The sequence below is a fragment of the Symphalangus syndactylus genome, chromosome 20, assembly GCF_028878055.3.
Source record: "Symphalangus syndactylus isolate Jambi chromosome 20, NHGRI_mSymSyn1-v2.1_pri, whole genome shotgun sequence".
Classification (NCBI taxonomy): Eukaryota; Metazoa; Chordata; class Mammalia; order Primates; family Hylobatidae; genus Symphalangus; species Symphalangus syndactylus.
In genome coordinates, this window is record NC_072442.2 from 57,515,988 (window position 1) to 57,529,362 (window position 13,375).

Below are 13,375 nucleotides of genomic sequence, written 5' to 3' on the forward strand. Positions count from 1 at the left end.
CCAGGCACCAACGGAACGCACGCCTCCATGAAACTTGAAGACGGAGTGCAGAGAAGCATCATGAATTTTTCACAAGATTCATCTAATCGTGGCTGAGCAGAGCTGAGAAAGCCATATTCCGAGGACCCGTGCCAGCAGCTCGCAAAGAGTTAACCCATTAGGCCATCGCCTGGTGAGCTCATCCATCCCTGCTGGAGCCTGCTCAGTTGCTGGGATTCACAACACAGCGACTTCTGGACGTGGTCAGGGTGGCTTTCTCCGGCTGGCATGGACTTGAGCAGAAACTCATTGCCGGCTTCCTCCTTGCACGAGCACCGAGTGATTCCCAGGTCCCCCATCCTCCCCTGGGACATCGAGGACAGTAAGTAAGGAGGGAACGTTTCCCTCTGCCCTTCCTTCCATCTTGCTGGAGGAAGGAGCAGGTTTTAACTTTGCTTTGGAGCGTGTTGCCTTTAAACTGGGGTTGGAAGGCAAGCATGAACAACAAGCGGAGAAGAGGCGGCTATGCCCTGGGAGGGGGTGAAGTCAGCCTGGAGGCACTGCCTGCTGAGGGTCTTGGCAGACAGTGGTGGCCAGAGGAAGGGGGCCGCCCCTTGCTGTGTACCGTGAAGAAGGGAATTTGTGGGCAGAGGGCTGCTTCAGTCCTGCGGGTGTAGCATCCAGGCTTCGCTCTTAGCAGCCATTGTGGGAAGGGCTGGGCAGGGACTATCTTCCCAAATCTAGGTGGAAGAGGAAGCAAAAAAGCCAGACAGTAAAGTGCAAGGCCACCCCCAGACCCCAGAGTACATGGGTGGAATCTCAGACCCCGGCCTTCCTCCTGAGCACCCCGTATCAGAGCTCAGCTGCTGCCAATGTCTTCCTCCTGCAGCTGTGGCAGGTGTCTGGGGCAGGTGCCAGAAAAACAAGGTAGAGTGCGCTGGCTGCCTCGGGAGTTTTATCTCAGACAGGGGGAACAAGGCAGGCACATGCAAACACGGACAAAGATGTGGCTCAGTCAGGCAACTGTGTGCCCTGGGGACCCTGCATCTGGGTAAAGCCAGACGTGATCACACACATGATCGCCTGAGCTATTTTTCTACCCTGTCACTGGCCGGGGTCTGGGCACCAGCTGGGTGGCCCGACGAGGGAGGTGAGTGGCACCCTCTAGGTTGACTGTGACCCTTGGGAAAATTCCCTTCCTAGAAGCGCTATGAGCAGGTGACAGATGGGTGGCCATGGCCATGGTGAGAGTGGTGGCTTACTCAGAAACCCTCTAGCTTCCATTTTATCAGCCCAGACACTTGGCCCCCACTCACCTTATCAGAGGGGTGGCCAGTCACCAACTGAATGTCCTGGTGAGGGGAAGACAGCACCACCAGAGAAGATAAGGGACCGTGGGGATGATCACTGGCAAGCTGGAGCTGGGTGGGGCATTAATGGGGACTCTGTGAGGGAAACAGGAGGACCCTCCACTTCTTACCACTCTGGGTCTTCCACAGGAATAATACATGGTGTTATTCCCACCACTTCCATCCTGCCTTCCCCGCTTCTCCCCTAGACACCCCTCGCTGGGCCCAGCCTCCCAGCAGTGAGTTAATGTGTGCCTCTCTCCTCTGCTTTCAGCTCTTGCAACTTCCAGGAGAGCCCAGGTGCTATCAGAGCTCTCTAGATGGAGGGGCCTGAGGGGCAGGAAGGGCTAGATAACTCCAGGCCCAAGCACAGCGGCACAGCGGGATCTCTTACAATATTAGGGGTGCCAGATGTATTGCCAGATGCCCAGTTCAATTTGAATTTGTCAAACAACAAATACATTTTTTGCATGCGTTGGTCCCATGCAATACTGGAACATTCTTACATGAAAAAACCTATCCGTTGTTGATCTGAGGCTGAAATGTAACTGGACACCTTGTAGTTTTATTCTCTAAATCTGACAACCCTATTAATACCAACTGTATTTCATCACGTTCAAAGGGGGACAGCACCAGGGAAAGGCTGGGGAGTGAGTTCGGAGGTGGAGATGTACAGGTACAGGGTGGTGGAATGCAAGGAAGGCGGTGAAGAAAACAAGAAGAAAAAAAGGCAGAGCCCTCTCATTGAGAAAGCATAAATAAAAGAGCAGGATTGGCCGGGCGCAGTAGCTCACGCCTGTAATCCTAGCACTTTGGGAAGCTGAGGGAGGTGGATCACCTGAGGTCAGGAGTTCGAGGCCAGCCTGGCCAACATGGCAAAACCCCGTCTCTACTAAAAATTCAAAAATTAGCCAGGCGTGGTGGCATGCACCTGTAATCCCAGCTACTCAGGAGGCTGAGGCAGGAGAATAGCTTGAACCTGGGAGGTGGAGGTTGCAGTGAGCTAAGATCATACCACTTCACTCCAGCCAGGGCAAAAGAGCAAAACTCCATCTCAAAAAAAAAAAAAGCAAGATTTGGAGGCTGGCAGCTCTGAGCCTGTGTTCCTAGCTGCAAAATGGGAATGATAATAGTATTACCCTCCTAAAGCGGAGGATTAAAAGACACTCCCCAGGTGAAGAAAGTGGCACATGCCAGGCATTTTATGCTGGATTTGTGGCATAGTGACAGTGGTGACTTTGAGGCCACTGTGCCACAGGCCCCTTGCTGGCCTCTTGCTGCTTGCTGGCCCCAGCTCGGGGACCCCGGCGTCCTTGGCAGCTCTAACCAACAGTCCTAGCCTATCTCCTCAGCCAAGGCTGCAGTTCTGTTCACTATGTCCCACCTCGGGCGTCCTCCCCACTTGCTTTTCCCATAATTTGAAAATAAACGTCAAAACCACCCCAAACAGGAGCAGAATAGACTTGAACACAGAGTCTGGAGCTAGGCAGGCTGCAAAACTCACATTCCAATCCAGATGCTCTCCTCACCTGTGAGTCATCTTGGGCAAATCACTTATACCTCTCTGATCCTCAGTTTCCTCATCTGCAAAGTGGGGCAAGAATATAGCTTCCCCAGAGGAGTGACTGGGTGGGAGGATGAAATGAGGCAATGCAGACAAAACCTTTAGTGTGGCTCCCACCACACACTAAGCATTTGATAAATGGTAGTTATTATTACTGTATAAAAAGCACCTGCCCTCCCCAGCCACATGGCTTCTTTGGCCTTGGAGAAGCAGCTGAGGTACATTGGAGATTTTTGTAGGAACTTCGGCCAACAGAAGGAAGCCTGCCTTGGCGAGGTGAGTGGTCACTTAGGCCGAAGAAGGGAGGCAGGGAGGAGTTGGTCAGTGTGTCTGGCCTTTGCCCCTTCACAGCTGCCTCCATGCCGCGTTGCGAGCTGCTTCCATCCTAACACCTGGCTGTAATATCAAAGGGAGATTTTTACAACCACCGGGTGGGAAGGAACAGGACCAGTGACTTGGTAAAGCAGTGCTAGTCAGGTTCTAACCTTCTGTAGTTAAAAAAAAAAAAAAGTCTGGGCGCGGTGGCTCACGTCTGTAATCCCAGCACTTTGGGAGGCCAAGGCAGGCGGATCATGAGGTCTGGAGATTGAGACCATCCTGGCTAACACGGTGAAACCCCGTCTCTACTAAAAATAGAAAAAATTAGCCAGGCGTGATGGCCGGTGCCTGTTGTCCCAGCTACTCGGGAGGCTGAGGCAGGAGAATGGCATGAACCCAGAAGGCAGAGGTTGCAGTGAGCCGAGATCGTGCCACTGCACTCCAGCCTGGGCGACAGAGCGAGACTCCGTCTCAAAAAAAAAATTACAGGGTAATTTCAGCTTTGCAAACAACATGCAAAGCCCTCTCCTTCCTCTCTTACCATAACTCCCCCATTTCCTTAGCCGTGTAACAAGTGTTTACTGAGTCCCCAGCCTCCACAAGGGGCCAAGGAAGGCATAGGTTTCAGGGAGTAGGAAATTGGGGAGCCCCCAGCCCCAGCCTCTCAAGGAGTATGGGAGGGAAGAAAGAGCTTCTGGCCCTGTAAGTACAGACACATATCTGGTCATCTGCAGGGAAATCATTCACTTATTTTCACTGACATCCACCATTCTGTTAAGTTGTACATTTCAGATGCTCAGGAATCTACTCAAGAGAAAGGGGTTTGGCCTTTTCTTTCCTCGGGGCACGCATTGTTCACCAGAATGCATATTCTCATCACCAAACCATATCTTGGGGGAATGAGTAAAAGCGCATGAGAAAAAGCGAAGAATTTTCCAGTCAGTTCTCTCCCCTCTCATTTGAGACATCTCATTATTGCATTTGTCAGAGACGCCATGGACCAAGCAAATGTGCACACCGCAAGCTCCTCTTGGGAAAAGGGGCATTGTCTTACTCACGTCTTTAACTCCCTGTCTAGCAAAGGGTCTGGCATGCACGCGTTGCTCAAAAAGTGTTTGCTGCAATGTTTGGTGAGCACTGTTCACTGTTTAACTGCCTGGGGACTATAAAATCAACAGTCAGATGCTGAAAAATAGGTGTAGGCTAGGTCTCCAAATATGGGGATAGTTCCAAATACACAAGGCAGATGCATAGACAAGTTCTAACGAGATTAAGAGACAGCCCTATCGGTACCTCCCTTCTGGGTATGTTTGTTCAGCCAACTAAATCCAGTCTTCTGTCTGTTCAGGGCCCCCTGGCGCCGGAAAGTCTGTGTTTTTCTTTTCTTTCTTTCTTTTTTCTTTCTTTTTTTTTTTTTCTTTTTTTTGAGTTGTAGTCTTGCTCTTGTTGCCCAGGCTGGAGTGCAGTGGCATGATCTCGGCTCACTGCAACCTCTGCCTCCCGTGTTCAGGTGATTCTCCTGCCTCAGCCTCCTGAGTAGCTGGGTTTATAGGAGCCTGCCACCACGCCCAGCTAACTTTTTTATTTTTAGTAGAGATTGGGTTTCACCATGTTAGCCAGGCTGGTCTTGAACTCCTGACCTCAGGTGATCCACCTGCCTCGGCCTCCCAAAGTGCTGGGATTATAGGCGTGCACTACTGCACCCAGCCAAGTCTGTGTTTTTCTTCAAGGGATGATATCTTTCCAGAAACAAGGTGAAATTCTTGTTCTCATTCTCTCTCTCCGTCCTCCCCATCCCCCCCACCACCCACCCACAACCTCTTCCCAATTCCAAATGTTTCCAAGAAATACCTTCTCTTCCTCTCAGGATTTCCTCTTTCTGAGAGTCAGTTACACAATCTCTCCTGTAGAGCCAGGTACCCCTCACCTCACAGATTTCCCTTTAGCGTCTCTGCCCTATTCTGGGGTCACTCCTCCATGCCCGTACCTCTACTCTCCTTTGCTGGGGCAGTGTCTCCTGCCCACAGCCTGCTCTGGGTCTCCAGGTTCCATCACAGGGCATCAGCCACATCAGCATTCTTCCATTCGTGGTCAAGCTCTATCTCTACCTGCTCCCCTCCTCGCCCTACTGATTATTATTATTAAGGCTTTCACAGTTCTTTGGTGTGGGGAGTAATTTACACAGTTGAAATGCACAGATCTGGCTGGGCGCGGTGGCTCACTCCTGTAATCCCAGCACTTTGGGGGGCCAAGGCGGGTGGATCACCCGAGGTCAGGAGTTCGCGACCAGCCTGGCCAACATGCTGAAACCTCATCTCTACTAAAAATACACAGACACACACACACACACAAGTAGCCGGGCTTGGTGGCATGTGCCTGTAATCCCAGTTACTCGGGAGGCTGAGGCAGAAGAATCACTTGAACCTGGGAGGCGGAGGTTGCAGTGAACCGAGATCTCACCATTGCTCTCCAGCCTGGGCGACAGGGCAAAACTCTGTCTCAAAAAAAAAAAAAAAAAGAAAGAAAGAAAAAGAAATGCACAGATCTAACAGCACCATATTGACGAATGGGTCCCTCATGCAACCCCTACCAATGTCACTGCATAGAACACGTCCATCCACCCTGGGAAATTTCCTTGTGTATCTTCCAGTCGGTTCCTCCTCAAGCCCCACAACCATTTTCTGAGCTTTGCCACCTTAATTAGTTCTTAGCTGGCTTGTTTCTGGAAAGATATCATCCCTTGAAGAAAAACACAGACTTGGCTTGAGAAACATGGCATACAGGTACTCCTTTAGAGATGATCTCTTTCATCCAGCATGTCTGTGCGGCTCATCCATGCTGTTGTGCGCTTCAGAAGTTAGCTCCTTTCTACTGCTTAGCAACATTCTATTGTGTGATTATACAACCATTTATCCTTTCTTCTGTTGAGGGACATTTGGGCTGTTTTCTTTTTTTTTTTTTTTTTGCTATTATGAATAAAGCTTTTATGACTATTCTTAAACAAGTCTTTTTGCAGACATGCCTTTTCATTTCTCTGGGACAAATAAACATTTGGAAGTGGAATTGCTGGGTCAAAGGGTAGATGTATACTTAACTTTGTAAAAAACAAGCAATTTTACATTCCCACCAGCTCGGATTGTTCCATGTTCACACCAACCTACCGTATTGTGAGATTTTCACATTTTATCCATTGTAGTGCATGTGTGGTGATGTCTCGTTGTGGCTTTAATTTGTATTTTCCTGTTAAACATCAATGTCAAGCACTTTTTCCTGGGTTCCTTGTTCACTTGTTATCTTGTAATGAGTCTATTTAAACATTTGGCCAATTTTAACTGGGCTCTTTGTCTATTAATCATATGTAGCATTGACAGATACTTTTTTTTTTTTTTTTTTTTTTGAGATGGAGTCTTGCCCCAATGCCCAGGCTGGAGTGCAGTGGTGTGATCTCGGCTCACTGCAACTTACATCTGCTAGTTTCAAGTGATTCTCGTGCCTCAGCCTCCCGAGTAGCTGGGATTATAGGCCTGCACCACCATGCCCAGCTAATTTTTTCTATTTTTAGCAGAGACAGTTTCACCATGTTGGCCAGGCTGGTCTCGAACTTCTGACCTCAAGTGATCTGCTGCCTCAGCCTTTCAAAGTGCTAGGATTAGATTACAGGTATGAACCACTGTGCTCAGCCCAGATACATATTTTGTAAATATTTTCTCACAGTTCAGAGTTTGCCTATTCATTTCCTTCATGGTGTCATCTAATGAGCAGGCATTTTAAATTTTGATGATATCTATTTTATTGATTTTTTTTCTGTCTCTATCTTGTCTACACAATCTATGCCTGTCCCCAGGTCACAAAGATTTCTCTCCTGTGGTTTCCCCAAAAATCTTTATAGTTTTACCTTTTACATTTAGGTTAGACCCAGGCTCCAGCTCCAGTTTTTGTTGATGATGTGAAGTGGGATCAAGTTTCATTCTTTTTTCCATGTGAATATTCAGTTGTTCCAGCACCATTTGTTGAAATGACTTTCCTTTCCACGTTGAATTGCTTTGATGCATTTGTTGAAAATCAATTGTCCTCTGTGTTTTTTCCACCCTCTTCCCTTCCCTTTTCTTGTCTGGCATCCCTGTCCCTACCACATATCCATGTAAGAGGTGAATAAGTTCTTTCTTTAAACCGGGAAATAGGCCCCGAGTTATACAGGCAGGGATCATCACTCCAGGGTTCTGGGCATGTCAGGTGGATCTCCAGACCCCCTCTCATCCTCTTAGCACTAAGGGTCTATGCAGCTGATTTGACCTTAAAGGTCAGCAACTACCTAGGGAAAACCAGTGCTGTCTGGGGGATGGAAGGTCACAGAGCTCTAGGGATAAATCTGCTTATGGAAAAAGGAAAGGAATCATGGTTCACACTGAGGCTGAGACGTATCAAAGTCCATGTTCAAACTTCCCTAATTATCCCCAATGCCTTTGTACAATTGGCTTGTTCTAATCAGAATCCAAAGGAAGGAACGTATTGCATTTAGTTATATCTTTTAATTCTCTTTGTGTAAGCATTTTATTGACATAGATTGTACACATACAAAAACGGTCACACCTCAAGTGTACCATGCCACTAGTACACACTCTTGTAGCCAGCTGCCAGGTCAGGAATCAGAACATAGCTGGGCGTGATGGCTCACGCCTATAATCCCAGCACTTTGGGAAGCTGAGGTGGGTGGATCACGTGAGATTGGGAGTTCAAGACCAGCCTGACCAACATAGAGAAACCCCATCTCTACTAAAAAATACAAAATTAGCTGGGCAAGGTGGCACATGCCTGTAATCCCAGCTACTGGGGAGGCTGAGGCAGGAGAATCACCTGAACCCAGGAGGCAGAGGTTGCGGTGAGCCAAGATCGTGCCATTGCACTCCAGCCTGGGCAACAAGAGCGAAACTCCGACTCAAAAAAAAAAAAGGATCAGAACATTGCCAGCACCTCAAAAGTCCCCATTCCAGTCACTACCTCCACCAAAGGCAGCCACTATCCTAACCTCTCATAGCATAGACTGTTTTACACGTATTTGAATTTTACGGAAATGAGATCACATCGCATGCATTCTTTTTCTGTCTGGCTTCTCGTTGCTGTATAGTCCCAGACTGGCACTGTTTCTTGGTGCCAGCCTGCAGCCTGCTCAGCCTGGTTGTGTACTAAATTAAGTCCCCACCCTCTAACTCAGCCTTCTGAAGCTCCAAACTGGCCTCCAGGGGAGGAGGACCCATCTGCCCTTCTCCAGTTGCTGCCCTGCAGGCAAGCTGACATTCAAATCTGAGGTGAGTCCGGGAGGCCCTGCAACTCCAGCCTTCCCCGGCTCCTCCACTGGCCCAGCCTCTCTGGGGCCTCAGTCCTTGTCCAGTCTGGGGCATCAGGACCTTAAAGGAAATGGTATACTTATTTTTTAAGGTTGCCATGACAAATTGCCACAGACTTGGTGACTTGAAACAACAGAAATTGAATGTCTCACATTCCTAGAGGCCAGAAGTCTAAAATGAAGGTATTGGTGGGGTTGGGTCTTTCCAGAGGCTCAGAGGGAGAATCCACTCCATGCCTCTCTCCCAGCCTCGAGCAACCCTTGGCATGCCTTGGTTTGGAGAAGCATTCCTTCCATCTCTCCTCTGCACATAGCCTTCCCTTCTGTGTGTCAAATTCCCCTCTCCCTTCTCTTAGAAGGAGGATGCCAATCATTGGATTTAGAACCCACTCTAACTCAGGATGTTTTAATCTCAAGATCCTTATCTTAATTGTATCTGCAATGACCCTTATTCCAAATAAGGTCACATTCTGAGGTTCTGGGTAGACATATCTTTTGGGGGCCACAATTCAACTCCCTACAGTGAGTGAAGGATCTCCTGAATCACACAAACCAAACTACCAGTAACTTAATTGAAGCGGAAAAGGGTGGTTCTCACTGGGCCAGCCCCCTGAGTGTTACCTTGTCCCCCACAGAGCTGCGGCATCTGGGCCAAGTCCTCTGAGCAGCTGCCAAGTGCCAGGCTGTGAGCCAGGTGCTATGGGGTAGAAGATAAGGAAGCTCAGCCTCTATCCTGAGGCAGTTTTCAAGCTAGGCAGGAGGAAAGGCTGGCCAGAGCAGTGGTTCTGCACCACGTTGATCTTGCCCACCCCAGGGTACCTTTGCAATGTCTGGAGATATATTTGATTGTCATGATAAGGACGGGGAGGAAAAGGTACTATTGGCATCTAGTGGGTAGAAGCCAGGAATGTTGTTAACCATCCTACAATACAAACATCCTACAATCCTATAGTCTGCCACAGCAATCAATTTTCCAATCCAAAACGCCAACAGTGCCATTGTTAAAAAGCCCTGGTATGCAAAAAAAAAGAGAATCTTATTGGGCTTTAATAAAATATTTTAAAACTCCTACAGCCCATGAATTGGTGATTTTCTGAAAACCTCAATTTTCAGATTTCAAGCGGATTCATTACCTATAGACTTATCTGAAATAGCTAAGAAAGCTCCTTCTTTTTATAAATGGAAAAACAGAGACCCAGAAAGAAAATAATTGCAATGGCAACCAAGGCCATTTCCTGAACATGTAGAATGTGTCAGACAATATAGCAGTGTTATTTGAAATTTGACTGCCACCGCAACCCTATGAGGTAGACACTCCATTATCCCTGTTTTATATGGGGCTCGTAAGGCTCAGGGGCTGAAGTAACCTGACCAAGTTCCTACAGCATGCAAGTGGCAAACTGCGTTCAAATCGTGATCACTCTGATGCCAAAGACCTGGATCTTTCCATCACAAGCAGCTTCTGCAAGTAAGTTTAGTGACTTGCTGGAACTGTGAATAAGTAGGCTTAATTCTTCCCAGTACAGGGTTCCACTCACAGCCCCGCCCTGCCTGCCTGCTTCTGTTTATAGATGCTCCTGGCCTTTTGCCTGGTCACAGTTACAGAGAGTAGGGTGGGAGGGAGAGGAGGGTAGGCATTCCCTCTGCTCAGGGGAAGAGAACTGCTTCTCTTTCAGTCATTGCCTAGAAGTGCCTTCCTGCCCATTCACTCTCCCAAAGACACATCCTCCCTCCCGACAAATGAATAATTGCTTTTCTTTGGGATTTCATAGACCATTGCAGATAGATAGATAGATAAATAGATAGATAGATAGATAGATAGATAGATAGATAGATAGACAGACAGACAGATAGACGTCTACATAGTGGCCAATTTTTTTCTGAGCAGTTACTAACAAAACCAATGATCCTTTTCCATCAAAATCATTTCATAAAATGAAGACTATTCTAATGCCAAGGAAGGACTCCACTCCATTACATTCTGACTTCAGAATAAAAAATAGTCCTTCAAACTGAATAAATGTAACATTATGAAAAACTTACAACAGGATTCTTCTTTCTCACATCGTGCAGTGGGTCAATGCTAGGGGATTATGAATCTAAGTCATTCTGTATTCATTGAGAGATTATTTTACTACAGGATGAAGCCCCAAAGTGAAAATCTCAAGATTCTTGTAGTTGAGGAACCTTCGGGACCCATCCAGACTAGCTGCGGTGCAGTGCAAGGAGCTCTGAGGCTGAAGACCTTGGCCTGATGCGGTGGCTGGTAGAGTTTGCCAAGCTCCTAAACCCCACTGGGCCTCAGTCTCTGCCCCTAGAAAATGAGACTAAACTAGTGACCACGTTGCAGAGCCAGAAAGAAGGTCTTAGTTACTTCCAGCAAGGCCCATTTTCCTCTCTCAGAATCTACAGTCTAATGTCCCTGCAGTGGCCCTAGCCTCCAGTTGAACACATCCTGTTCCTGAACCGCCTCACTCCTAGATGGCAGCTCCCAGGAGCAGGCCCTTCCCTGCCCATCCCCAGCTATCTTCTCTGGCACCACTGAGAATCACTGCATTTTAATTCCTTCATCACAACCTTTCCAACCTCGGGAAACAGCAATCATGTCGCCCCATGTCTTCACTGAAAAGGGATGGAAATGACTACTGAGAAAAAGAAATTCTGCTGAAGATGATCAAACATCCTTATATGAGACCAGATTGCAATAACCAGCACAAGGTCTCCCAATAGCTTTGTGAACCCATCCCTACCCCCCAGCCCACAGGGGGAAGAAAAAATCACTTTTTAAATGGCTACTTTGCTTATGCAAATATACCACAGGCTCCAAAGGGAAGCACGCACTGGGTGCCTACAGTTACAAAAGCACCTTGTAATATTTTCAGAGTCTTAGGAAGCACAGATCCAAACTGTAACATTACCAAGGCCAAATTCTGAAGGCCTTGGTTACGACTCCTATTTCCCCCTGTTAAAGGGGAGGGATCTGTAACTGCTTGTTCTAGGGAATGGAATCATTATCTTGGGGTTAGGGAGGACACTAGTTCAGAAAAGTTCAGGCCTGAGCAGTGAGGGATGGAATGAACAGGTTGGAGGGACTCAGCTGAAATTGACGTCGTCAGAAGGATTGAAGAACGCATTCAGTAAAGAACTCCTCTCTGTGTGGAAGTGCCTTGGTCAAGAGGAAGGGGCAGGTTGCAGATAAATGTAACATGTGTCAGGGCTTGGGAGCCATCAGCTCCGGACACCACCTCCTTTATCCCAGGTAACATGGTTTCCCAAAGTGCACCCCATCCCATATCTGAGTCTAATTCTAGCCTCCCTAGCAGGCACCCTATTTAAGCTGGGGAGGGTGGTTTCACAGTGACCGGGATGAATAGCCCACTTTCCCCAATACAACTTTTTGCTATGAAAAGAAATCTCTCACATCCCACTCACAAATAGAAATATTTGTAAATGCTGACGTGAGTGGGGTGTGAGTAGCCCAACAGGAAACAGAAGAAGAAGCCAGAGGAGGAATCGCAGGATTCTTGGCCAGGAAAGAGGGTAGAAGCCAAGGTCCAGAGGCCAAGGTCTCTCTCTTCATCTGAAGAGGCAGAAACAGCAGAAGCCTCAGAGAGCTGCTTAAGGAAAGTCATCCCAAGCAGGCAGGGGACCCTCGGAGAACAGCCAGAGAGCTTGAGGACTCGGGGTACAGGAGGAGAGAGCCCATGGGCTGTGTCCCAGAGAGCAGCAGCCGCCTGAGCTTACTGCAGGGGAGGCACCAGGCTCCTGCTAGAAGATAAATAAGTGTGTAAGTGGTTTCTATATAAGTGGAGCAGGTCCTGTGTTTGTCCATAGCAACCAGTGGAAGGAAGAGGAAGGGAAAGAAGGGAGAGAGAGTTGTTCATTTACTTATTCAATTAAAGATGTATAAAATCTCCAGGGTACAAAGAACTGTACAGACACCTTGGAGACATCTGAAAGATGAATCAGGGCAGTAACTTTGTGAAACCTCCAGGCAGGGAACCTGGGCTCTCTCAAACAGAACCTATCCTCAGGAAAGTATCTAATGTCAGTCATTTACATCTTATTATCTTGTTGTAAATATATAGACCTTTGCCTTGAACTCACATTTCTGATTATGAAATGAAAGGCTTTAATCTAGGCTGGGTGTGGTGGCTCACACCTGTAATCCCAGCACTTTGGGAGGCTAAGGAGGGTGGATCACCTGAGGTCAGGAGTTCAAGGCCAGCCTGACCAACATGGTGAAACCCTGTCTCTACTAAAAATACAAAAATTAGCTGGGCATGGTGGTAGGCACCTGTAATTCCAGCTACTTAGCAGGCTGAGGCAGGAGAATCACTTGAACCTGGGAGGCAGAAGTTGCAGTGAGCCAAGATCGCACCACTGCACTCCAGCCTGGGCAACAAGAGCAAAACTCCACTCCAAAAAAAAAAAAAAAAAAAGAAAAGAAAAGAAAAAGAAAGAAAGAAAAGAAAAGAAAGAAATGCTTTAATCGGACATTAAAAGAATTTGAGAAAGCATTGGTCTGGTGAAGTATTTGGCAGACAAGCAGTGCTTCTCTGCAGCCCAGCCCTGAAATTGCTCCACACGGGTGACCATCTACCTCCCCTGAGTTGGGGTCAGCAATGAGGGAGCCCCAGTGGCTGAGAGCTATGCATATGGGCTCTCGATGAGACCCTGGGGTGGGCAATTGAGTGAGACTCCATACCTTTCCAGGTCTGAGAATAGGAAGCTGGAAATTGGCCTTGATGTAATTAACATGGAGGGTGGGGAAGGGTGACATTTAGATCTTAGAAGGTTGCACTGTGGGGGCCAGGTGCA

General features: G+C 47.8%; 1 protein-coding gene across 1 annotated transcript in view; it reads right to left on the minus strand.

Annotated features, from left to right (window-relative positions):
• Positions 1-248: 248 nt before the first annotated feature.
• Positions 249-13,375, minus strand: part of ADPRM (ADP-ribose/CDP-alcohol diphosphatase, manganese dependent) — a 144,783-nt gene continuing 131,656 nt past the window's right edge. Inside the window, exon 5 of the mRNA XM_063628334.1 lies at positions 249-719. The gene's annotated coding sequence lies outside the window, so the exon portion shown is untranslated. The remainder of the gene's footprint in view (positions 720-13,375) is intronic.